Raw genomic sequence first — 24,168 nt, 5'->3', positions numbered from 1 at the left:
CCCGCTTCTGCACCTGCTGGCTGTGCGCCCAGGCGGCTGCCACCTGCCCCGCGCCCCAGACGGGTTTCCCCACGACGCGACACCGGCACTTCGGGGAGACCAGTCCTACTCCAGGGAAGATGGGCCGAAGTTAATACACGTCATAGGAAGCGGGTCACAGACTTGTTTCTGAGATTCCCAGGAACCAAATAACTTTGCAAAACAAAAAAACACCACCGTACTCAAAAGAAGCACAAATGTTGCCGGCAGGGAAGTCTTGGAACTTGCCCCCGTAGACCTCAGGAAGCACACCTGTGCCCTGTAACCAAGTGTCCTCTTGGCCACACGCTTGGCAGGAAGGCTCCGCAGGAAGCTCTCTCGTAGCCCTGAGCACCAGCGGAGGCGCGAGCCAAAGCCCGGCAGACGGGGTTCAGGCCCGGGGACCGCCCTCCGGGCACGTGGCTCCAGGGCTCGGCCTGAATCTCCAGGACTGCCCGGGCCGGGGCATTCCAGGGCCGCTGCGCCAGTGACGACCTCTCAGGCCCAAGCTTCCGATGAGACGCGTTAGACTTACAGGTTCACGTTCTCCCTCCCCGTCGTTAGGGGCGAGCAGTAGGCACCGTGCTGGGTGGGCAAGGGGCAGACCCAAGGGCGAAGGAGATGGTGGTAGGCAGGTGGGAGACAGGCAGGTGGACGACATCCTTCGTGGGGTGCGGAATGGGCCGTGGGGCTCAGGGATATGTGCCTTGCTTGGTTGGGAAGGCCTGGCAGGGGGGCCTGGACTGTGGAAGGTGAGGGGCCAGGTTGGCCAGGCAGGCCTTCAGAAAGCTGGGGCTGGGCTCGCTCACACCCTGTTCCTTCCTCAAGACACTTTACTGCCACCTTCTGGAAAGCTCTGACAATCAATCTACAAACTGCGGCGACCGCAGGGTGAGTCGTGCCCCTCCGGGAGGGTTTGTGTTCAGTATGCAACCCGGGTAACTGTACCCTGCAAGCCTGGCGGGGATACTAAGAAATTGTGGGTCACCGGAGCCTTGGAAGGGGGGGCCCACGGGGGGGGGGGCCAATGAGGCCAAGGCCAAGTGGCTTCTGGGGCTCTCCACAGCCGTCCTTAGAGGCAGCAGCCTGTTGAGGCACCACCTCTTGGTCTCGCTACCTCTGGTGGCTGTGACCCGCTGTCAATGGGAGGGGACGCTCTTTGAAGATAAAACCATATTTTCGTCCCCACTGCCCTGAGGAGGGCGTGGGCCGTAGATCCCGAAGCTAAAAAGGGAAGGAGAGTTCTTCGAGGTGTCTCCCCTCCGGCTGGGAGGCGATGCTGGCCACCGGCGGCAGGAGGCTCTGAGCAGAGCCGAGAGCCGAGTGTGAGGGCCGTGGAGGCAGATCCTGCCGAGAGGGGCCTCCCGGGACGCAGGCCTTACCTGGTGGCCAAGGGGGCAACCTCCTGGGACGTCGGACATGGCGAGCGCTTCGGGTCTGCGGGGTTATAACCTGGAAGCTCTGCGCACCCAGAGCGCTGGGTGGCTCAGTCGGTCAGGCGTCTGCCTCGATTTCGGCTCAGGTCGCGACTTCAGAGTCACGAGATCGAGCCCCACACTGTACTCTGCGCTCAGCGGGGCGTCTGCTGGAGATTTCTCTCTCCCTCTTCCCCCCACCCCTGTCTTCTGTCTAGTAAGTCTTTGGGCAGGGGGTAAGCCCGGGTGGCGCAGCGGTTTGGTGCCGCCTTCAGCCCAGAGTGTGATCCTGAAGACCCTGGATCAAGTCCTGTGTCAGACTCCCTGAGGGGAGCCTGCTCCTCCCTTGGCCTGTCTCTCTCTCTCTCTCTCATGAATAAATAAAATCTTTTTTTTTAAAGTATTTTTTTAAAAAGTTCTACAAATGCAAATACTGTGTTCCCAAGGGACCCTAAACCTTTTTTTTTTTTTTTCCTATTTACTGTTATCTGTGCTTTGGCTCCTTAATATGGAAAAAAGAGATTTGCCCTTGATCACACTTAGCCCTAGCCCGCTGGGGGAAAGCACAACCCCTCCCAGAAGGGCACAGACACAGGGAGGAAGGCTCTGGATCTAGACTCAGGCACACGCACTGCCCTCGCCCCCTGCCAGACCCGCCGCTCCCCTCCGTCTGCGGGCCGCGGTATCCTCCCTGCCCCTCTGGCTCGGCTCCTGCGGGGCCGCAGCAGCCCCCATTCAAGTCCCCACCCTCACGACCAAACATCCAGGCCCGGCTGTCACTGAACAGCTCCAGCTCAGCAATTGTGCACTCAGAGTGGGGCTCGATCTCATGACCCCCAGATCGTGACCTGAGCCGAAATTGAGAGGCAGACGCCTGACCCACTGAGCCACCCAGCGCTCTGGATGCGCAGAGCTTCGAGGTTACCTCCTGTGACCCCGCAGACCCGAAGCGCTGGTCACCAGCCCCGCAAACCTTTCCCCGCAGCTGCAGCCCCACTCGCCTCCCCTGGGATTAGCCCCGTTTAGGGGGCTCCCAGCCCCTCAGGCTGCGCCTTTGGCCTCCCCTCGGTCCCCTGGGAGACTGGCCCTGCCATTCCAGGGGTTCCCTGCCCGTTTGGGCCAGGGGCACAGCTGCCCCCCGTGCAGCCCTCCGTTTTCACCTGGCCTCCACCCACATACACCTCGTAGTCCGGTAGGCCTGAGGGGCATCCACCCAGCCTTGACCCCAGTCCAGTGCCGGCCGGGACCTCGCCCCATCCGTGAGCCATGCGTCCCCCCACACCGCGTCCGTTCCCTGCCACGGCAAGCTGAGTTCTGTGCCGCCTCCAGGAAGGCCTCCTGGACCCGAAATCCCCCGCTAGCCGCCGGTCCATCCCTCTGCCCCCCCACCTGGCCCCGCTAGGGGTCCGTAAGGCCGCTCACCGGGGGGCGGGAGCAGGCCAGCAAGTTCCGCTGCACTTAGGCACCCACGCTACACCTGAGGCTCCGTCTCCCCCCTTCCCAGGGCAGAACAGGGGGCCGGCCGCCAAGCAAGGACAGCGAGAAGAGGAGAGGACGGCAGCGGGCAGGGGAGGCAAGGAGGGGCCCTGCCCGAGCGCCCGCGGGCACCCGCCCTGGGAGCACACGGATGCCCACGGCGCAGGCCCTGAGCCCACGGGCGGCACGTGCCACCCCCCGCCCCGGGGCCCTGGCGCCCCTTGACCCCCACCCCGGAGCCTCCCCACCCGGAGGGCGTCCTCGGATCGCGGGCCACACTCCGATGCCCCACAGCAGCCGGGAAGGGAGGAAGGGTCCAGGGACCCGTGCTAGGTCGTGGGTTGACTCCAGGCTCGGGGCCTTGTGCGTGACCGAGCAGGTAACTGGCCTCGCTGAGCCTTATGTCTGCATCTGGAAGCGCGTAGCACACGCCTTGAAGAGCGGCCACAAAGATTTTAAAAGCTAATGGATATAAAACATGGGGTCCTGGGTGGGGTACAAGATAGTATGACAAATGGTACGGGTCGGAGCCCAAGCAGTGGCCTCGCCTGGCCGAGTGACTCCAAAGGACTCCCTTGGGCTTGGGGGAACTTGGGAGATGTTCTGTGAGGGAGGTTCCTGTCAGCTCTGAGGTGACCCGGCCCTTCCCAGCACCGGGCCCTAGAGGCAGAGCCAGCGCCCCTTTCTGCGCCTTCCACGTGTCCTCTTCCGTAGCCTGCGCGAGGCCTCTATGAGGTAACTACTGCTGTTGCCATCCCCACTTTACAGACGAGGAGACTGAGTACAGGGCGACGAGGACGCCCAACGTGGTACGGCTGGCGCGGCCCGACTCACCGCAGCAGCACGAGCCCGGGGCCCAGCCCGCGGTTCTCGGCCAAGGAAAACCCGAAGCCGAGACAGCCGGTTCCAACGCTCGTTTCCTTGCTCCTAGGGACACACGCTTCTGTATTTGCCTGGGAACGTGGCTGCGCCTCCGCCGCTGGGCATTTGCCCTCAAATCTGCGGTCGGAAGCCTCTGCCTCCGGGGGATCCCGGGCGATGCTCCCCAAGCAGGAGAATTGGCGTCCTCGCTGCAAAACAGCCCGGGAGAGGCTGCCCCTCCTAAGGTCCCCTGCCCTAGGCTGGGCTGACAGGTCCCTATGCCAGGGTGCGACCTTCCGGGGGCTCTCGCGGCCGCCCTGCTGGGGAGGCCACAAGGTCAGGCTCCCGATGCGGCTCTTTCTCTGCAGCGCCCTGAAGCCCTGAAGGCCGACTCCACGCGGAGGAGACTGGGACTCCCCCCCCCCCGCCCCCCGACTCCGCCACGCCACAGCCTTCAAACTCCCGGCACCCACCCGGGGTAATGCGGGGGCTCCTGGAGGGAAGGGAAGAAGTCTTTAGGTCTCCCTTAAACACCCCCAACCCTTGTGTTTAGGAAGCCTTCCAGGACGAGTGGGAGAAGTGGTTTGTCTTCCAAGTGACCCAAACAGTGCCCCGGGGTCAGCACCCCGAGCCCGGCCTGACACAGGCTGCGCCGGCCTGGGTGATGATACGAGACGCATCTAGTCTTTGTTTGCTGTTCCGGACTCGCAGCGCCCCACGCCCCAGGTGTAAGAGCAGTGGGGGCGCTTCCCCTGTGGCTCTTGGGTTCGGGCCCGGCATTGCCTTGGAGCCATGAAGGTGAAGTGGGGGCGCTACTCAGAAGCCCCTGTCCGGGACACCTGAGCTCATGTCGGGGAGGCGATCTTCGGGAAAGGCCCTGGGTGATCTCCGGGTGGCGGCTGGTTGCCCGAGGAACCGGCCTCGACGGGGTCACACCACAGTCACACCCCACAGCCCGCACCTCCGAGTCCCCTCCGAGGGAGAGGCGCTGGAGGTTGAGGCCAGTCACCAACAGCCAGTGACTTAACCCCCCGGGGCTCCGCCAAGGCGCCTCCGCCACACCCCAGAGGGACAGGGTCCGAGAGCCCCGGGGGCGGGGGGGGGGCACGCGGGCCTGCGGCAGGTGCCTCTGCCGTGTGGCCGCTCCCGAGCTACGTCCTTCTACAATAACCTGGCGACCTGGTAGGAGAACTGGTTTCCTGAGTCTGTGAGCCCCTCCAGGACTGGGTCAAAGCCAAGGGAGGGGGTCCCGGGACGTGGGCCCTGGCCGCAGCCCGGCGACGGCACCCGGCGGACGGCTCGGAGCCCTCACCCTGTGGGATCTGATGCCACCTCCAGGCAGACGGTTCAGCCTCTCGGAGCCCCAGCTGGGGTGACCCAGGAGGCCGACCTGTGGAACCCCCGACGTGGTGTCCGCAGCGAGCACCTGGCGCCGCGGCGACAGAGCGAGGAGGGGCGGCCGGGCGCGGAGAGGGTCTTCCCCTGGCACAGGCCTGGGCGCCCGCGGCCTCCCCTCCCCCGGCCGTCACCGCGACTCCCTGCGACTCACTGTGGCCGGGGGCGAGGCCGGGCCCCTCTAAGCCTCCCTGGCTTCAGGGGCAAAGGACGGTCGGGTGGGGGGCGGACGGCACAGTCCTCTCTCCCGGGAAGCGTTTCAGGTCAGGTTTGTGCGAGGTGCGGTGGGGAGGGCCCCACGCCCGCGGTGCCAGCGCCCCTGCGGCTCCCTGAGGAGCCCCGACACCCCTTCCGGATCGTAGAGAAATTCTCGGATTCCAGATGCCGTTACCCACCGTCGGGGCCGGGCAGCTGCGGCCGCTGCAGACCCGAGGGATGGGCAAGGCCGCCCTCCTGGGCAAGCTCCTCGGGCTCCATTATCTCAGCCGGGACAAAGGGGCCGGAGGGAGACTCCCATTGTCGCGGCCTCTGGAAATCCCATTAATCTATTCACCGCGGCTCCCACAGGCCTTTTGTCCCAGGCTTTTTGTCTACTGCTCACCACTGGTGCCCTGGGGGTCTCTGGCCGCCTGGCAGTCCCCCCCTATCCCCTGGGCCCTGCCTCCTCGTGCCAACCCCCAGTGACTGCAGCTGGGGTGATGAGAGGACCCGAGGCCTGGTCACCTGCCGCAGCCTTGCACCTGCCGCACAGGAGCCTCTGCCCGGGTCTAGGCCGGAGAGCAGCCCCCAACACAGCTGGGCCCCCGGACCCTGCCTGGGGACGCCCCCGGGCCTGGCACAGGGCCCTGCGTGGCCAGGGCTCAGTAAAGGGTTCTGAGCCAAAGGAGGCCAGAGGGGCGGCCGCAGGACTCGATGCTGCAAGGGCTCCAGCCCGTTCTCTGCAGCGCCCCCCCGCACCCCGGCTTGTTGCCAAGCAGCCGGCAGACGCTCTCAGGACAGCCGTGTGCCCGACGTCCGGAGAGACGCGACACTTGGACCAGACTGTGACCCACCCTCGGGGCCTCTATCCTCTAACAGGTGAGATCAGGTGAAAGGCACCTAGAATGTGTCTGAGGCTGGAAGGCCCCGGGCCCTGGGGCCCTTGAGCTGGCCAGGAGGGGCTGGCACCTCGGGAGCTGTCCCTGCGTCCACAAGCCCCGCCTAAGCCCACGGTGTTCACTGACCCAACGCTGAGTCCCAGGGGGGAGACGCCGTGTCCGAAGGGGCCACCTCCCTCTGGCTGATGCTTTTCCCGCCTCCACAGGCTGTGGTCAGGCAAGGACGTGAACGGGGAGCCGGGATCAGCTCCTCAGGTCGGAGCTCTCCCTCCCTGTCCCCAAGCTCAGTCCTAGGCTGGAGATGGGTACAGAGCTGGCAATAGGTGGCATAGGTGGCAAGGGGGAGGGGAGGGCGATGGGGCAATGAGGATGGGGGCGGGGGGGGGCTCCTTGGTGGCTCAGTCGGTTAAGTGTCTGCCTTCAGCTCAGGCCATGATCCCGGGGTCCTGGATCAAGCCCCGCATCAGGCTCCCTACTCAGTGGGGGGCCTGCCTCCCCCGTGCCCCCCCACCCCCCTCACTTGTGCAGGTGCATGCGCTCGCGCGCTCTCTCTCTCTCTCTCTCTCTCAAATAAAACCAAATCTTGAAGGAAGGAGGGAAGGGAGGGGAGGGGAGGAAGAAAGAGAGGACTAGAACACATGCCGGAGCTCCGGGAATGGCAATGGTCGCGGGGATGTTACCGTTGGGGTGATTCCCCGTGTCTCGGGCGGGGCGGGTTGCTTGCCCTCCCTGCTTCCTGTCCCTGAACATCACAGGCTTCTCTGGTCCCTCCGACCACGTAGTGCCACAGACTGCCTCTCCACGCACACACTGGGCCGCCGGAAATCTAGGCAAGACTCAGCCCTGCTCATCCAGGCCTCGGGACCGCGCACAGCCCCTCCCACCACGAGTGCCCCCCCCCCGCCCCGCCTGCCCACCTCCCGCCTCCTCCACGTCCACGCTGTCCTATTTATTCCTGGTTCCTCCGCCTGGTTCTCTCTCGAACCCCCTCCAGCCAGGCTTCCCTGCCGCCCCTGCAGCCGCCCGCGCTCGGCCACCTGCTTGAACCGGTGGGCAGCCCTCAGCTCAGCCGGTCACCCCTCCTTCCTGCGACTCCTGTACCGGGCTGCGCACCCCTCCCCTCCCGGCCTCTTCCACGGCCCTCCCCACCCCAGCCTCTAAATCTATCCTGAATGCAACCATCCCTCACCTGGATGCCTCCCCTTGCCTCCCCCTCTCTGTTCTCAGAATAAAAGCCAACGTCCCGGGGCGCCTGGGTGGCTCAGTTGGGTAGGCGACTGACTCTTGGTTTCAGCTCAGGTCGCGACCTCAGGGTCCTAGGATGGAGCCTGCATCAGATGAGGCTCCGCGGAGCAGGGGAGAGTCTGCTTGAGGATCCCCCTGCCCTCGTGTGTGCACACACACACACACACACACGTGCCCTCTCTCCCAAAATAAACAAATGAAATCTTAAAAAACAAAAAAGCCAACATCCCGGGCACCTGGCCGGCTCAGTCAGTAGGACATGGGACTCTCAGTCCCAGGGTGGGGAGTTGAAGCTCCACGTTGGGTATAGAGATGACTTACGTAAGGCAGCGTCCTCACAGTGGCCACCAGGTCCACACCCTTGGCCCCCCGTACACACACCCTCAGGGCTCTGTTCAGGTGTCACTCCATCACACGCTGTCCCCCTCCACCTGTAGTTCTTCGTAGCACTCATCATCATCTGCCATACTGGTTGCTCTAGTGTCCAGTACCTACTAGAAAGTTCCAGGAGGTCCAGGACACAAAGGTTTAGAAGTCGCATGTTGGGCAGCCCAGGTAGCTCAGCAGCTTAGCACCAGGGAGTGATCCTGGAGACCCGGGATCGAGTCCCACATTGGGCTCCCTGCACGGAGCCTGCTTCTCCCTCTGCCTGTGTCTCTGCCTCTCTCTCTCTCTCTCTCTCTCTCTCTGTGTCTCTCATGAATGACTAAATAAAATCTTAAAAAAAAAAAAATAAATCAGTTGCATGTTACTGTTTCCTCCTCTTCCACCCTCTGGTTTTGTTCACTGTTGTATCACAAGCACCTAGGACCGTGCCTGGCACACAGTAAGCCGTTAACAGACTGTCAAATGGAAGGATGGATGGATGGGTGGATGGATGGATGGATGTTTGGGCCGATAGACGAGCAGAGGCTGGAAATTGCCTCTGTGTCAAATGTTTTAAAAGGGTGACTAAATTTGAGCCCACGCGAGATGGGTGGCAAGAGGCAGAGCCAGGGAGGCCCCTCAGGAGTGGAGAGGGGAAGGGTGTCTAGAAGGGCAGCTTGTGTCTGTGGACACCAGTGTCTGTCTAGCCCCGAGTTGGCTGGACTTGAGCACCCAGCCCAGCCCCCAGGGACCCCCACCTGGCCTTTTTTTTCCCCCAAAATCTTCCTCCTTCTCTCTTCCCCTTATTAGGCCTCTGGGAGAGGACAAAAGGGGCGCTGGAATTCCCATCAAAGGCCACCGGACACATGGTAAAGAGATTAGGACCCTTGGGATCCCGCTTCCTCGAGGTAGTGAGGCCTCCCCGCCAGTCTGGCTCCTCTCTGGGATGGGAGGTGTGTGTGTGGGGGGGGTGCTCTGGCCCTGGACTCCTCATATGTCAAATGCCAAACAGCAGGAGGTCAGCATGAGCAGGGCTGGACCAGCAGCCCCCATCTGGGCTGTGTGTGTGTGTGTGTGTGTGTGTGCACGCACGTGCCGGGGGGAGGGGAGAGTGCAGAAATCCCTGCCTGTGTCCGCGGTCAGGGCCACAGACAAGCTGTGACCATCTGTTGTCTCCCGGAGGGGCCAGTCCGGGGCCCAGCACCCTTGGGGATAACCGAGCCTTCTCGTGTTTGCAGAGAACCTCCACAGCGACCATTCGGTTTCCCCCTCACGTCTCCCCTGCCTGAGAAGCCGACTCTCCCCATTTTACAGAAGAATAAATGGAGGTTCAGGAGGGGAAGCGATTCTGTCACAGTAGGGGAGGCGGGAGCGCTTCAGCCCCTCCTGCCACCCCCTCCCCACCCCAGTCTTGGCCACGGTGCCCAGACACCAAACCCGGGGCTCTTCCATCCACCCCTGGCTTATGCCCCGTATCAGCTCACATGGCCCCATGGCCCCCTCTTCCAGGAAGCCTTCTGGGACCGACACCCTCAAGGAAGCTCCGAGGACGCCTGAAAGTCCCGAGCCCTGTACAGCCTCACTCCTTTCGCACCCTGGGCGGTCTGTTGGTTCGGCCCCCTCGTGTCCCAGGACCTCTCAAGGGCGGTGCAGGATTCCCTAACCGCGTGGGATCCCGCCAGGGGCCGTGGTGGCCTGACAGACTGGAGGAGAGCAGGGGACCTGCGCCCCGGAGCTCGGCTTCGGAGTCCAGTGCGCGGCCCAAGCCACCACTGCTAGCCACAGGTGGCTCTTCAAGTTCAAATTCATTAAAATGTATGAATGGTGTTAAAAATGTAAACCAAAAAATAAAATAAAATAAAATAAAATAAAATAAAATAAAATAAAATAAAATAAAATAATAAAATAAATAAAAATTTAAACCATTTATTATTATTTATCAGTTATTAAAAGTAAAAATGTACTATGAAAGTTAAATTAAAATTGCAGTTTCTGCATAGCACTTGCCACACTAGGAACGCCCCACGGTCCCGCGCGGCAGTGGCTCTGGATGGGGACAGCGCAGCCGACACAGGCCTTTCCTATCATCACAGAAAGTTCCAGCGGCGAGCACTGCTCTGACCTTGGCCAGGGCTCCCCCTGCGGCCAGGGCGCATCTGTACGGCTGGGGCCTCCGAAGCTTTCTCTTGAACTTGAGTGGAGCCTCCCTTCCTAGGGTCTCCCCGTAAACCTCGCTGTGACTCAGACTCCTTTGCTTGGGATCCCTAGGACGCTGTCTAGCTAGGCAGGGCACAGTCCCCAGCGTCCCCAGGGGCCCCGGAGGAAGGGGCGCTAGCTGGACCAGCCCCTCCCCACCAGCCCAGCCTGCCCCCCCCCCCCCGCCCCCGCTGCCCTCAACCTCAGGGCAGGAGAGAAGGGGCAGGCTGAAAAGGAGAGGACAGTAGGACAGGACAGTTTGTCATCTGGCCTGTCAGGCTGCGCTTCCTCCCCCCTCAGCTGCTCAACACCCCTCCCCCCCTCGCCTACCATCCTCATCCTCATCAAATCCCAAGGACAGATGGGGGCCGGCTGCAGGAAACGTGACCACAGTGAAAGCACTCTCAACTGGCAACAGAATCTGGGGGTCACAGCTGGGTCCCCCGAGGCCTGGCCAGTCCCTCCTGCCCGGCCTATGTCAGCCGGGCCTGGGCTACGGCAAATTTCAGGCGAGGGGGAGGACACTCAGGAATCTTAGGGGGAGGTTTAAGAGTCTGTAGGTGCTGGATTATTCCAGCAGACACAGCCCCAGTTAAAAATGCAGTCACTCATGTGGTCACTCATCCATCCCGCCATTCAGCACACGCTGAGTAAGTCCCCAGCATGTCAAGATGTAACAAGAGGATGTAAAGAGGGACAGGTGGGCTCCCCAACCAGCTTGACCAGGTAGCTAGTTCTGGCCTTAATCCTCCACCCAGGCTGGATGAAGATCCTTTGTCTCTGCCCAGTGGTCTGAGCAGGATGGACACCCCCCCAACCCCCTCCCCTCAAACAGGCCTGCACACACGCACATGCACACACACACACACACAGTCCCAGCTGCTGCCACGACCCCCCTCCCGTGGTCCCACTGACCAATCACAGCCCTGAAGGGTAAGTCCCACTGCCCAGCGGCCCCCAGGGAGTGTATTAGCACATTTGAACCGCTCAACCCGCAATGACAAAGCCTGGGGCCTCGGGAGGAGACACAGCAGGAGGGGTGGGGGCCGGTGGGGAGCCCGCCTCCCTCCCTCCCAGGGGAAAGCTCAGGAGTAGATTAGGCATTCTGGGGCACAGAGGAATTTGGGGGCCCCAGCTCCAGCAGTGAATAAGCGATCCATAAAATCCCAATTTGCACACTCACTGATCAAACGGCCCATCTACTCCCCCAGGAGGTTGGGGCGGCTGCTGGGCTTCCCCCGCCCCTGCAGAAGGTCCTGGGGAGCCGGAGCTGGACCCAGGACCCAGGTTCCCAACGTGTTATCTGCAGACTCAGTCCCACCCCAGGCTCCTGGAGGGGCGCGTCTGGCCAGGCCTGCTCTACCCGCGAGGTCCCTGCTCTACCCGCAAGGTCCCCGCCTCTGGGCCCTCGGCCCCCCTGAGTACCCGCCTCCTCTGGTGCTGCGGGGAGGCTGCGGTTTCCTCAGAGCTGCTAATCACTTTTCCAGCTCTGAAGCTCTCCCCCCACCCCCTTCTTTCCAGCAGCCCCCCCCCCCCACTTCTGCTGGGGCAGCATCAGGGCAGGTCCTGGGGTCCTGGGCCCTTCCCTCCACCACCTCGTGTCCCCCCTCCCCCAGGCTGGGAGGGCGCTGGGAGGGGGTACCAGACCTCCAGGCCTCACCCATCTCCCCGAGACACCCACCCAGTGGGGAGAATGAACCTCATTGCCACCCTTGCCCCTTCAAAAATAAACACGATTTGTCTTCACCTGCCTGAATTTTGTTTGCTTCACTTAGTTAAGGCCGCCTGGAATGTCAGCATTCGGGTCCCTGGAACCGCCTGGGGCCATCAGCCCGCCCTCGGCAGGTGCCCAAGGCCCCTGGGCACGACCCTCGAGCCGCCCTGAGCAAGCACAGGTCTTCAGCTCCCTGGACAGCAAGGCCCACCCCGCCGCAGCCTCCCCCTCCTCCGGCCTCCCTGGGGGAGTCAGGGCCCCTGGGACAGGACCGAAAGGCAGGGCAGTCACCGCAGCAGGCGCTTCCCAGGGGCTCAGGGGGCCGGGCTGACTGCAGAGGCCGCTGCCCGCTGGGCCGGGGCCAGGTGCCCACCGCGCTCTGAGCCTGGGCCGCCGGCTGGCCAGGCCGCTCCAAGCCGGACGCACGCCTTCCCCGCCCTTCCTCACGTCGGGGCTGCTCCCAGGGGCCCTGGGCCGCGAGCAGCTGCAGTTAGGCCCGGTCTGCAAGCCGGCCTGAGGGACGGGCCCGGGCAGGGTCTCTGCACCCCCCTAGCGAGTCCAGGGCACCCATCTGGAGGCCACCGTCCCGCCTGCCCCCTGTGGCTCAGATGGTGCAGGAGCGAGTCCCTCTCTGAGATGTGGGACAAGCGTCAGCCTCTGCTTCCTCTGGTGTGAAAAGGGTGAGGGGAAGGGGCAATGGGCGGGGGCCACCCAGCACCTCCCGCACTGGGCTGGCCGGAGGGTGGTAATTTTAAGACTTGCCGGAAGGGGGCCGGGGGCTGGGGCAGGACCCTAGGGCAGGCTATTTTTTTGGGTGGGGATGGATTTTATTTATTTATTTACAGAGAGCGAGAGAGCACCAGCAGAGGGAGGGGCAGAGGAGAGGGAGAAGCAGGCGCCCCGCTGAGCAGGGAGCCCAAGGACGCGGGGCTCGATCCCAGGACCCCGGGGTCATGACCCGAGCCGAAGGCAGATGCTCCGCCGCCTGAGCCGCCCGCGCCCCTCTGGCTAGATGTTTCAGGAAGAGTAGGGGAAGGGGAGAGATGGTCTCGGGGGCCAACAGTCCCCCAGTGGGCCTGAGGGACCCCGAGGAGAGAAGCACGACCCCCGAGCTGCCGGCGTGCCCAGCGAGCACCGGGTTGGGCCTCTGACTGACCTGCGGGCGGGTGTGCGGAGGCCGTGGGGGAACCGGGCCCCCATCCCTGAAGCCGCAGCCTCCAGACAGCCCACCCCGCGCCCGGCCCCTGACCTGTATCCTGGGCAGCTCTTACCCGCACCCCCACCCGCACCCACAGCGGCCACTTCCAAACTGCCCAGGGAGGTCGCATGCCTCTTCAGGTCCCTCTTGAGAGCCTCCCACACCAGACCCAAGTTCACCCTGAGCCCCTGAGACTCTTAGGGGGAGAGTCAGGGCCCCGTGGACGCCCACCAGGCCCCACACTTCACGTGCCCGGACAAACCCTCTCTGCCTTCCCTCTGGAATCCACTGGCCCAGCCTCGAAGCCCCGGAGGCCTGGTCTCTCCACCTCCCCAGCCCCCTCCCACCTAGCTGCTCCCGAGCTGGCCCCACGCTGCTGGAAGTGACACACGTGCTCACATGGGCCACCGTGGCCGGCCCCACGTGCGGACTCCCTGTCCCCTTCTTAGCCCTTCTTCTAGATGGGTGCCAGGGGTCCTTCCGTCTACAACGCAGACGCAACCCTCTCCTGACCTCACAGGCGACACCAGACCCCTTAGCCTGGCACCAGAGGTGGACCCGTGTGTCCTGCCTCCCAGCCTCAGGCGCTGCCATTCCAACCCCTCTCGCCCTCCAGCCACATCGGTCTATTCTCTGGGCAAATACACCTTCACGCCTCCCGGCCTTTGACCCATCTGGTTGGTTCCAGAACACCTTCTCCCCGGGTCTGGTTCTGCCGCACGGCTACTCCCACGCTGTTGTCGCCGGCTCCTTCTTGGGTTCCCCCAGAAGGGGTCTGCACTTGTGTCCTGCCCCTCGAAGGCCTTATTTAGAGTTGATATCATCCATTAAACTGGGCTCCCCATTCCCTCCCTGCTCAGAAACCCCTGCCCCTGGGCCTTTGCACTGCAGTCCTCTAGCCCAGCAGCCCAGCCGCTCCTGCCTACCCTGCCCTCTCCCTCCCAGAGTCCACTACCCAGTGCAGTTGAACCCTGTGCTTTCCCCTAGCCAGAGTCAAGCCCTCTCTGAGGCACTCAGCTTCTCACCACAGTATGGGGACAGTGGGCACTCGGGCGCATCAGGCGTGGGCTCCCTGGAGGAGGCTGTGGCACGGCGGCCGTTGGGGCTGAGCGAGGCCCTCCCAGGGTCCATCTCCCCATGGGTCTGTATCTGGGGCTCCTCCTCCCTGGGGACTGGGCCCTGTGTGGGGATGGGATGGAGGCTGAGGTCAGGGCTCTTGACCAGTGTCCAGTCATAGGCCCCTTTTTTAAGAACGAAACTTTTTTAAGTAAGCTCTACGCCCATCATGGGGCTGGAACTCACGAGACCCCAGGATCAAGAGTTGCAAGCTCTACCGACTGAGCCAGCCGGGCACCCCGTCGTAGGCCCGTTTTGTAGCCTAGTGAACCTAGTGGTCGGTCCAAAACTACTTTTTCAACCTCAGATAAAAATACATGGAACTACTTATTTGTCAATTGTACCTTGACAAAGCTGGAAAGGAAAATGAAATTTTAAAAAACAGGGGGAGGGATCCCTGGGTGGCTCAGCGGTTTGGCGCCTGCCTTTGGCCCAGGGCGCGATCCTGGAGTCCCGTGATGGAGTCCCACATCGGGCTCCCTGCATGGAGCCTGCTTCTCCCTCTGCCTGTGTCTCTGCCTCTGTCTCTCTCTCTCTCTCTCTCTGTCTATCATAAATAAATAAATAAATCTTTAAAAAAAATATTGGCTTAACAAAAAATGCTTTCTATATATTAAAAAAAACAAATAAAAAAACGGGGGATCCCCGGGTGGCTCAGCCATTTAGCACCTGCCTTCCACTCAGGGAGTGACCCCGAGATCCCGGGATCAAGTCCCACATCGGGCTCCCTGCATGGAGCCTGCTTCTCCCTCTGCCTGTGTCTCTGCCTCTCTCTCCCTCTCTGTGTCTCTCATGAATAAATTTTAAAAATCTTTAAAAAACACACACACAGGGCTATAAAAGGAACCAACAACACTGGAATCCAGTTTTACCATGGACTCCTCAGGGGTCATGGACCAGGGGTCTCAGCCCAGAAGACTAGATGGAACCTTCTCTCCAGCGCCCAACCCCCCCGCCAGCCCAGTTTAAGATCCAAGGTTGACTGGGGTCAGTCTGGGTGGCCTGTGGCCTCCAAACAGCTATGTTCCTTCGCCCCAAATATGCCCCCCCCACCCCGGCCCATGCATGGCGGGGAGGCAGGAGACAGCGGGGCCTGAGCAGGGGGCAAGCAGGCCCAGGCAGCCCACCCGGCCCCCGGGGCTGCCCCTGCCCCTCCTCCTCCCTCACAGCCCGGGGGTGTGGGGGTGCCGCAGCCACTCCAGCTATGTGGCCTGGCCGGTCTACCTGGGCGTGAGCGGGCAGGGCCGTCCGGGGGGGCAGGGCCATCCAGGGGGCCCCCACGCTGGAGGGGCCGCAGCAACAGAGGCCAAGGAGAAGCTGGGGAGAGGGAGCTGGGGCAAGCCACTGTGGCAATTCCGTCCGTCCGTCCGTCTGTCCTTCCGCTCCCGACGCCCGACGGGATCCCAGCAGGCCCACAAGCACCCTTCGGGAGGCTTCCACCTATCAGCTCTCGGGTACACGCCACGACCCTGAGGGCAGGCACAGCCATCCCTCCCGCGGCACGGAGGCGCAGCCAACTGTCCAGGTCACCAAGCTAAGGCATGGCGACACCCGCCCGGGCTTCCGGGCTCCTGAGGCTTCTCTGCCTCTCACAGGAGCAAATGTCACTGTTCCCATTTAACAGCTAAGAGAACGAGGCAACCAGGATTCCCGCCCCCTCATCCCCCTCCCCTGCCCCAGCCCTTCCCCCATGCCCATGCTCAGCCACAGGCTCCAGAGTCAGCATGCTCCAAAGTGGTGCTCCCAGGACCAAGGGCACCCTTGCAGGCCTGGGCACCCCCACCCTTGTTCCCAGGGTGCCCGAGGGGGGACAGAGAGGCCAGGCAGTCAGGGCAGTGCGGGGAGCATCCACTCGGGAAAGAGGCTCTAGAGGACCCAGATCTGCGAAGGTCTGAAGGCCGGTGGCCCACGGAGCAGCCCGGCTGAGCCACCCCACTCCCCACCCTCAGAAGACGCGAACCACCACCAGTGGCCGCCTCTGAACAGGCGCCGAGGGGACAAGCCAGGCGGGCTGCAGGGCCCTTCCCTCCTCCCCCGGGGTCCCCAGGCAGACCCCCTCGCAGGTGTGACAGCCACTGCAAGCCCAAGTCCCCAGGGGCGTCGCTGGCCGTCCCGGCCCCATCCCCCGGCCCATCCCCCGGCTGCCCCCCACTCCCTGGAGGCGCCTCCATCTCCTCCAACAAGGGGCTCACGCCCTAAAGCTCCAGGGGGGGTGCCCGGGGCTCAGCAGGCGAAGCGTCTGCCTTCAGCTCCGGTCCTGATCTCGGGTCCTGGGATCGTGATCTCGGGTCCCAGGATCGGGCCCCGCCCCAGGCTCCCTGCTCAGCGGGGCGTCTGAAGCACCTGCTGCTCCCTCTCAAATAAATAAAATCCAAAAAAATAAAAAAATAAAAAAATAAAATAAAATAAAATCCATCGATCGATCGATCGATCGATCAGTCTCCGGCCTGAAGAGGGCCCCACATGGCAGGTGTGACCCAGAATGGCCACCCCACACAGGACACGGCGACCGGGGGGACGAGGGGTACGGCCAGGCCATTAAGGCGAGCCGCGGGCAGCGCTGGGGAGGAGGTGGCGTGTGACCAGCGCTTCCAGAGGCCCCTCGGCCCAGGAGGGGCAGGGAGACTGGGCGGGGACCCACGATGCTTGCTGGGGGGACTGGGCCGGGCAGGGGTGGCCAGTGTCGGTCATCTTTCTTCCGTAGAACCTGAATCCCACCAGCTTTCTCTCCCCACCGGCCTAGAAGGAAGAACAAATGGCCCCCGAGTCTGGAGCATCCAAGAGCCACACAGGCCAGTCAGCCGCGGGGGGCTCTGCGGAGCTGGGGCGTCTGTCACCTGCGAACAGCCGCCCCCAGGGAAGCTCAGCCCCCTTGGGACTCCGCGGCTGATGCAGGGCCCTGCCGTCGGGGAACCGGTCCCCTCCCCGCGTCCGTCCTCTCCACAGCCCCGAGGAGCCCACCCCACCGTCACTGGCTCTGGTCCACGCAGGAAATACGAGGAAAGCGGTCCGGAAAGCACGCCCTGTCCCTCGGCCTCCTCTCGGGTGCCCAACTGTCCTGTAGGCTCACTGAAGGTAGGGCCACACCAGAAAATCAGGCATGTTGGGTGAATAGCTACCTGGACATTTCCGGAGCCTGGCGCAGGGCCGTGCCCAGGGTGCCAGGAGCATGGCCGTGCCCCACGCCAGGTGCTCGCGGCACAGGAACAATGCCAGGGCTGGGGACGTGCTCTGGTCCTCCCTGGCCACGAGGGAAGCTGAGGGTTGTTGAGGGAGACGTGCCCCCGCTCAGGGCCGGGCACATAGGTGCCTGTGAGTGTGCAGGGAGTCTCAGGGCCCCTTCCAGAGCCTTGCTGACGTACCCCCAGAGCCCCGAGACACGGCAGGTGCTCAGCACAGAGTCAGCAAGGGTAAAATGCAGACTTGTCCTCGCATCTCCCTCTCCATCCCCGATTAATCCCAGCTCGGGGCTGGGGACCAGGCGGCCTGGGTCTGCCTGGGCAGTGAGCGGAGGCGAAGGAAGGTACCTTCCACCTCCCAGATTCCTGGCTGGCTCTCCTCTTGCCTACCTCCCAAGCCCAGAACGTTCACACACACGCCCTCTTTTTTCCTGCTCCCCTCTACACGGGGGGGTGGTTCTCCAGTCCCTGGGTTCTGAGTTACCGAGCGGGTCACCAGGAGTAGGCAGTACTTCAAAGACAAAGGGACACACTATTTAAAACCAGGGCCTGTCACCTATAAACTCACTAGTGTTCTTATCCCCATTTTACAGATGAGGAATTGAGACCCAAACAGGGTGATTTGTCCAGAGCAATTATACCTAATTAATGGGAGGAGGGGGTCATTGCAGCCCAGGGCTTGGCCCCAGAATGACGGCCATGATTGGTCATCATAAAATGGGGCCCCTGGCTGGCTCAGTCTTGATCTTGGGGTCGTGAGTTCCAGCCCCGCGTTGGGCACAGAGCTTACTTAAAAAAAAAAATTTTTTTTTAAAGATTTTATTTACTTATTCATGAGAGATACAGAGAGAGAGAGAGAGAGGCAGAGACACAGGCAGAGGGAGAAGCAGGCTCCATGCAGGGAGCCCGACGCAGGACTCGATCCCGGGTCTCCAGGATCGCGCCCTGGGCCAAAGGTAGGTGCTAAACTGCTGAGCCACCCAGGGATCCCCCCACAAAAATTTTTTTTTCCAAAAATTTTTTTAATTAAAAATTGGGGCACCTGGGTGGCTCAGTTGGTTTAGTATCTGCCTTAGGTTCAGGTCATGATCTCAGGGTCCCGGGATCCAGCCTCACATCAGGCTCCCTGCTCTGCGGAGAGTCTGCTTGTCCCTTTCCCTGTCTCCACCCCTACTCCTGCTCTCTCTCTCTCTCTCTCTCTCTCAAATAAATAAAATCTTTAGGGGATCCCTGAGTGGCTCAGCGGTTTAGTGCCTGCCTTTGGCCCCAGGCGTGATCCTGGAGCCCGGGGATCGAGTCCCATGTCGGGCTCCCAGCATGGAGCCCGCTTCTCCCTCTGCCTGTGTCTCTGCCTCTCTCTCTCTCTCTCTTTCTATGTCTATCATGAATAAACAAATAAAATCTTAAAATAAATAAATAAAATATTTTTAAAAATTATTTTAAATTAAAAATTAATAAAATAAAATGGGGTTGGGGTCACAGCCCTGTGGAGCCATGGAGGCTGGCCTGTGACCACAGCCCAGTTCCCCCATTCCCTGAGAAGCTACCCCACCTCCAGTCCCCAGGATGAACTGCAAGGTCTGACACTGCCCACGACTCAGTAGAAAAGGAAAAGAGAGCAAGGCACCTGGGTAGCTCCCATGCAGTCCTTCTCCTTGGCTGGGCCAAGCGGGGAACTGCCAGCCTCAAAAGCAATTACGGCCCTGAGCCCTGTCACCTGCACGTCTGACCCCCTCACAGCACACAGTCATTCAAGACCAGAACTCGTGGGGCTCCCAGCTCCTGGCCACTGCGTCAGTTAATCCTCACGATCACACTTGTGAGGGCACCGTTCTTAGTCCCACTTCACAGGTGAGATCGAGAGTGTTTAATGTGCGCCACTTAAGTATTAACGTGATTCAAGATACTAATGAAAATGCACAGAAAAGAGCTCAACTTTCTTGCCACTCAACTTTGTTCCTGGGGACAAGTAGACCCTAAAACAAACAAAAAATTTCTGAACATCGTCTCTCCAGGCCACGCACTCCGAGATGCGAAGACCAGCCCTTAGCCCAACACAGGCAGTGAGAAGCCCTCGCAGTTGAAGGCTGGCCCAGCACCTCAACGGCCACCCCTGGTCCTTTGGCTCATGCTGTCCCCCTGCCAGGAATAAGGCCATGGAGACAGCACGGGGCAAAGAGGTCAGGAGTCCTGGACTACCAGCCTGCCTCAGCTCTTTGCACATCAGAAGGGACCTGGACTAGGGAGAGGACTTCTCGATGTGGGGTCCCCATGGGCTTCACGGGGCCCCAAAACCCTCAAAGGCAGAATGCAAAGACCATGGTCAATCGCTGGAAGTGCATTGTTCAGGGAAAGGCTTTTTCATCAGTCCCTCCGAGGGGCCTGTAAATCAGAAGTTGTGGGCACTCCTGAAGACCCCTCCCACCCTGGTGGGCTAGATGCATTTAAACAGAAACCTCTCCGGGGCCTTCAAGGCCTTCTCAGCGGCAGCCCCAGGAAACTTGCTCCTTGACTGTGGCAGAAGGCTCGAGACCCAGTGCCTTGCAAAGTCTCTCCTGGGAGCAGGACCAGCCAAGGCTGGGTTGGCCGAGGACAGCAGGACACCCCATGGTCAGCCGAGGGTGGCTCGCCCTTGCCCAGAGCTTCTGTCCACTGGAAGGTGGGGCCGTCAGTCATGGCCACAGGTGCACCCGGACCTTAGGTCCACCTCTCCCTGCGGCAGCCCTGGAACCTCCCTGAGCCACACTTCTGCGGGGGAGCCTGGTTTTCATTAAAGTGGGGAAAGGAGTCCTTAAGTGCCGGCCAAGTCAAGAAGCAGAGTTCTGCGAGAAGACACAGGGAGGGTGAGGGAGACCAGCCTGTCCCCTGCCCTTCCCGGCTGACCATTTGGGGGGGGAGGGGACACGGGGAGGCTGAGCTCCTAAGGGTCCAACAACCACCGCCCCAGGAGCCGGGGGCGGGAGAGTGGGGGCCGGCGTGGCCCAGATAATAAGCAATTGTTAATGTGATCCATATGGATCCTGACTGGCCTCTCTGTTTAACAGGATGATAATGGCAGGGAAAGAATGCTGGTCTGTGGGCAAAGTCCTTCCCAACTTGGGGCTGGGGGAGGGTCAGCAATGAGGAGGAGGAGGAGGAGGAGACCCACCCAGGGTTCTCCACCCCCCCAGGAGTGCAGCTCTGTTTGCCTGCAAGCGGCCAGGTTCCTGTGCTTTGCAGGCCGCCCTTATAAAACCCCTTGTATTCCCCATCAAATATTCGTGGGGCACCCGCGAGGTGCCAAGCTCTGTGCCAGGCCCACTGCGGGCAGGGTGCAGGGAAGCACATGCTCCATCCCTGCCCTCCAGGAGGCAACACCTGGCGCAGACCCAGCCACAAAGGCTGAAGGGAGGCACAGGTGCCGGGCTAGGAGACCAGGGCAGGAGGAGCAAGTGCAAGAGCTGGGGGCTGGGGGGGGGGGGGGGGGGCTCTGGGGAGGAAGCATGGCATCTGAGTTGGGCCTTGAAGAATGAGGAGGTTGTGGAAAGACAGGGACAATGGGGAAGGCATTTGGCTGAGGGAACAGCAGGAGCAAAGGCAGAGAGGCGTGAAATTGCGTGGAGAGTCTGAGATCTCGGCCATAAAGCTGCAGCCCGGGCAGGGGAGGGGAAGGGAGCCCCGCTCCGTGTAAAGCCGTGGCCAGGGATGCAGGCAGGCAGCAAAGGGCTCTGGGAACAGCCCTGCTCCCCCGCCGCCCACCCAGGGGATGCTCAGCCCAGCCCAGTCTGACTCCCGCAGGGCCCGAGGCCGCGCTCCTCCCCGCCCCGGCCTCCGCTTCTCCTCCCGGGGAGGTGGAGGCCCCCTAAGGAATTCAGGTTACGGGGCTCAGCAGCAGCAGCATCCCCGCCCCACACGGCGGCGCCCCCCCCCCGGGGCAAGGGACCTTCCCCCACAAGGTATTACGGCCAGGGCGACGGCCGCCCCCCGCCCCGGGCCTGCTGCTGCGGACACCGATGGATTCAAGTGGAAATAAATGAAATGGTGTTAAATATGGGAAAGGGGGATTTACGAGGCCTGTCACCGCGTCCCGGCAGCCCGCCGGCAAGCCCCGCCCCCTCCTCGCCCACCCCGGGAAGCGAAGCCCCGCCCCCGGGAAGCGAAGCCCCGCCCCCTGCCCGCGGCCACGCCCCCTGCCCGCGGCCACGCCCCCTGCCCCAGCCCCGCCCCCGCGGGGTCCGCGCACCGCGGCTGGTCCCGGCAGCGCCGCCGCACCGAGCTGCCCGGCGAGGGGGTCCTCCGGGGCCGCGGCTCGGCGGAGAACGGCGCCTGCTCCCGGCCCGGGGGTCCGGGCGGGGGCTCCGGGGAATCTCGGCGCGGCCGTCCCCAGGAGGGTGCGGAGGACTCGGGCCGGACTCCGGAGGGTCGGGGGCTCCGGACCGTGGCCCCGGCCGGCGCGCTCCGGACACTGCGCTGGCAAGGCCCGGGGCCCCCGGGAAGCGAGAGGCGCCCCCCGCAGGAGCCCGGGGTGGGCCTGGAACCCGAGCCCGGCGCCCCGCTGCCTGGCCCAGGGCGAGAGCCGCTCCGCCGCGGCCCGGGCCGACCGCAACACAAACATTCTTCCGTCCTCTATTCTCCTCCAAATTAGGTCTCCATGGAGACAGGGCCAGGCAGCCTGACAGCCCCACGGCCTAATCCTGATTTAGTGACCGTCCCTTTAACGGCCCACCCACCCGTCCACCCACCCCTGCGCTCCGGGCCGCCGCTGGGCGCAGGCTGCAGGCCGCTCGCTCCGTCCCCGCGCGCACCCGTCCCGGCCTCCCCGCCCCGGGCGGCGCGGAGCGGACGCGGGGGCAGGGGCGGGGGCGCGGGGGCGGGGGCGGGGGCGGGGGCGGGGGCGGGGGCCCCGCCCGCCGAGCGCCCACTGTGCGCGCACCCCTCCGCGGAGCGCCCTCCGCCAGGCGGTTCCCGGCGAGGGAATCCCTGCGTGGACCTCGAGGGCTCGGGGAGCGGGCAAGTTTAGGGGCGCTCCGCAGAGGGCGGGCAGCTCGGGGGTCCCCGTGCCGCGCGGAGCCCACGGGCGAAGGTGAGTGCGGCCTCCGGGATGGGGCTCCGCGGCCCCGGCCGGGGGAGAAGAAAGGAAGGGGACGGGCCTGCGGGGCGCCGGGCCCGAAGTGGCCTCGGCCTCCTGTCACTGCCCCGTCACGATGCTGGGGAATCTCCGGGCCGGGAACCCAGCCCCCACCCCCTCCCACACACACGGGGCCGCTGGACAAAGACCTGACGGAGTGGGAGGGGCCTGCGGGCCGGCCCTCGGGCTCCGGACACGGGAGCCCCCGGGGACCCGAACCCGCAGATCCGGGCTCCGCGCCCCCGCCCCGGGCTCCCCCAGCGCCGGCGCGCGCTCGAGCTGCAGCCTGCGCACCCGGGCGGGCGGCGGAGGGCGCGGGCGGCCCAGGCGAGCTCCCTTGTCTGCCGCCCCCTCCCCCCGGGAAGTGACCCTCGGCTCCCACGCACCCGCCCGGGCTCCGGCCGGCCTTGCCCTCCGACCCGCGCCGAGCTGGACCCCGCGCCCCGCGGCCCCCGCCCTCTCCGGCCCTCGCACTGCCCCGCGCCCGCGGACAAAGCTCGGGACCCCCCGGCCGAGCGGTCACCACCCCCTGACCCGGCCCGCCCGCGCCCGCGCCCGCGCCCGCGCCCTCGCCCCCGCGCCGGCCCCCGCCCCGGCCCGCGGCCCCGTACCTCGGCATCCCGGCCGGGTCCTAGGTGAGTGTGCGCGGCCTGCGGGGGCGTCCCGCCCCGGGGCCGGGGCGCGGGCCGGGGGCGACGGGCCGGGGCCGGGGGGCAGCGGCGCTCACCATCCTGGAGCCGCTGCTGCTGCGGCTGCTGCGGCCGCCGCGGCCGGGAGCGGGACTGGGCAGTGGGGGTGGCCGGACGAGGGGCCGCCCCGGCTCCCCCCGCAGGCAGGACCCCCACCCCCGCCCCCGCCTCCCCTCGCCCGCCCCCAGCGCCCTCCCTCGCAGCCTCTGCTCCCCTCCCCTTTCCCTGCTCCTCCCTCCCCGCGGGCCCCTCCCTTCCCCCCGCCTCCCGCCCCTTCCCCGGCCCTCTCCACCCCGGGCTCCTTCCCCGCCCTCCCCCACCTCGCCCCCGCCCCGCCCCCACCTCCCCTGGGCTCGCCCGCCCCTCCCCTCCACCCTCCCGCCTCGGCCCCGCCCCCTCCCTCCCGTAGCTCTAAAATAAATTAGCCACAGAGGGGGAGAAAAGAGCAAATGACCCTTGGTGCGGTTGGTGTCCTTGCGCCACTCTCCGGCGCGCCCGGGCCTCTCCCCGGCCGTCGAGCGGGACGTTGGGGTGGGGGTGAGGGTGGGGGAGCGCTCGCCGAGGGGGGAGGCCGGGCTGGAGGGGGCCGCTGGGTGGGGGAGGCTTCCTGGGTCGAAGGCCAAAGGGGAGGGCGGTCGGCCCGTCTGCTTGCCGCCCTGGACCCCCGCCCTGCAGAGCCTGGGCCCCTTGGCCAAAGCCTTGTGCCTCTTGCCCTCATCCTTCCGCCCTCCACAGCCCCCCCCCCCCCGCCCCAGGTGAACTGAGCCCCCCCCTCCCCTACTCCGGGGGAGACTCGGAGGGTGGGACACACACAGGGGGCAAGGCCACCTCCCTGGACTGATGCCACTCAGAATGGCGAGTGGCCGTGGCTAAGCCCTGGACTCAGGCCGGCGGAGGGTGGGCCTCACCGGAGGGCTTCCCCGAGAAGGCCACACTCACGTGGGGCCAAGCAGGACCAGCGGTGGCAGGCGGCGGAGGGTGAATTCCAGACCTGCGTCCGCGCAGGTAGCCGCGGGCCTTCATTGACCGGTGCATTCGCGCCACAGACATATTGAGCGCCCAGGCTGTGCCAAGCGTTGGGACAGACACTGGAGCC

The 24,168-nt window shown here is 63.9% G+C and overlaps 1 protein-coding gene across 1 annotated transcript in view; it reads right to left on the bottom strand.

Annotated features, from left to right (window-relative positions):
• FIGNL2 (fidgetin like 2) overlaps positions 1-23,087 on the bottom strand; it is a 28,778-nt gene extending 5,691 nt beyond the window's left edge. The window contains exon 1 of the mRNA XM_072797854.1: positions 22,995-23,087. The gene's annotated coding sequence lies outside the window, so the exon portion shown is untranslated. The remainder of the gene's footprint in view (positions 1-22,994) is intronic.
• Between the last annotated feature and the right edge of the window lie 1,081 nt (positions 23,088-24,168).

This window comes from Canis lupus, chromosome 25 (assembly GCF_048164855.1).
Source record: "Canis lupus baileyi chromosome 25, mCanLup2.hap1, whole genome shotgun sequence".
In the NCBI taxonomy this organism is placed as follows: Eukaryota; Metazoa; Chordata; class Mammalia; order Carnivora; family Canidae; genus Canis; species Canis lupus.
The sequence above is the reverse complement of the archived record's forward strand: the minus strand, read 5'-3'. Positions and strand labels throughout refer to the sequence as shown.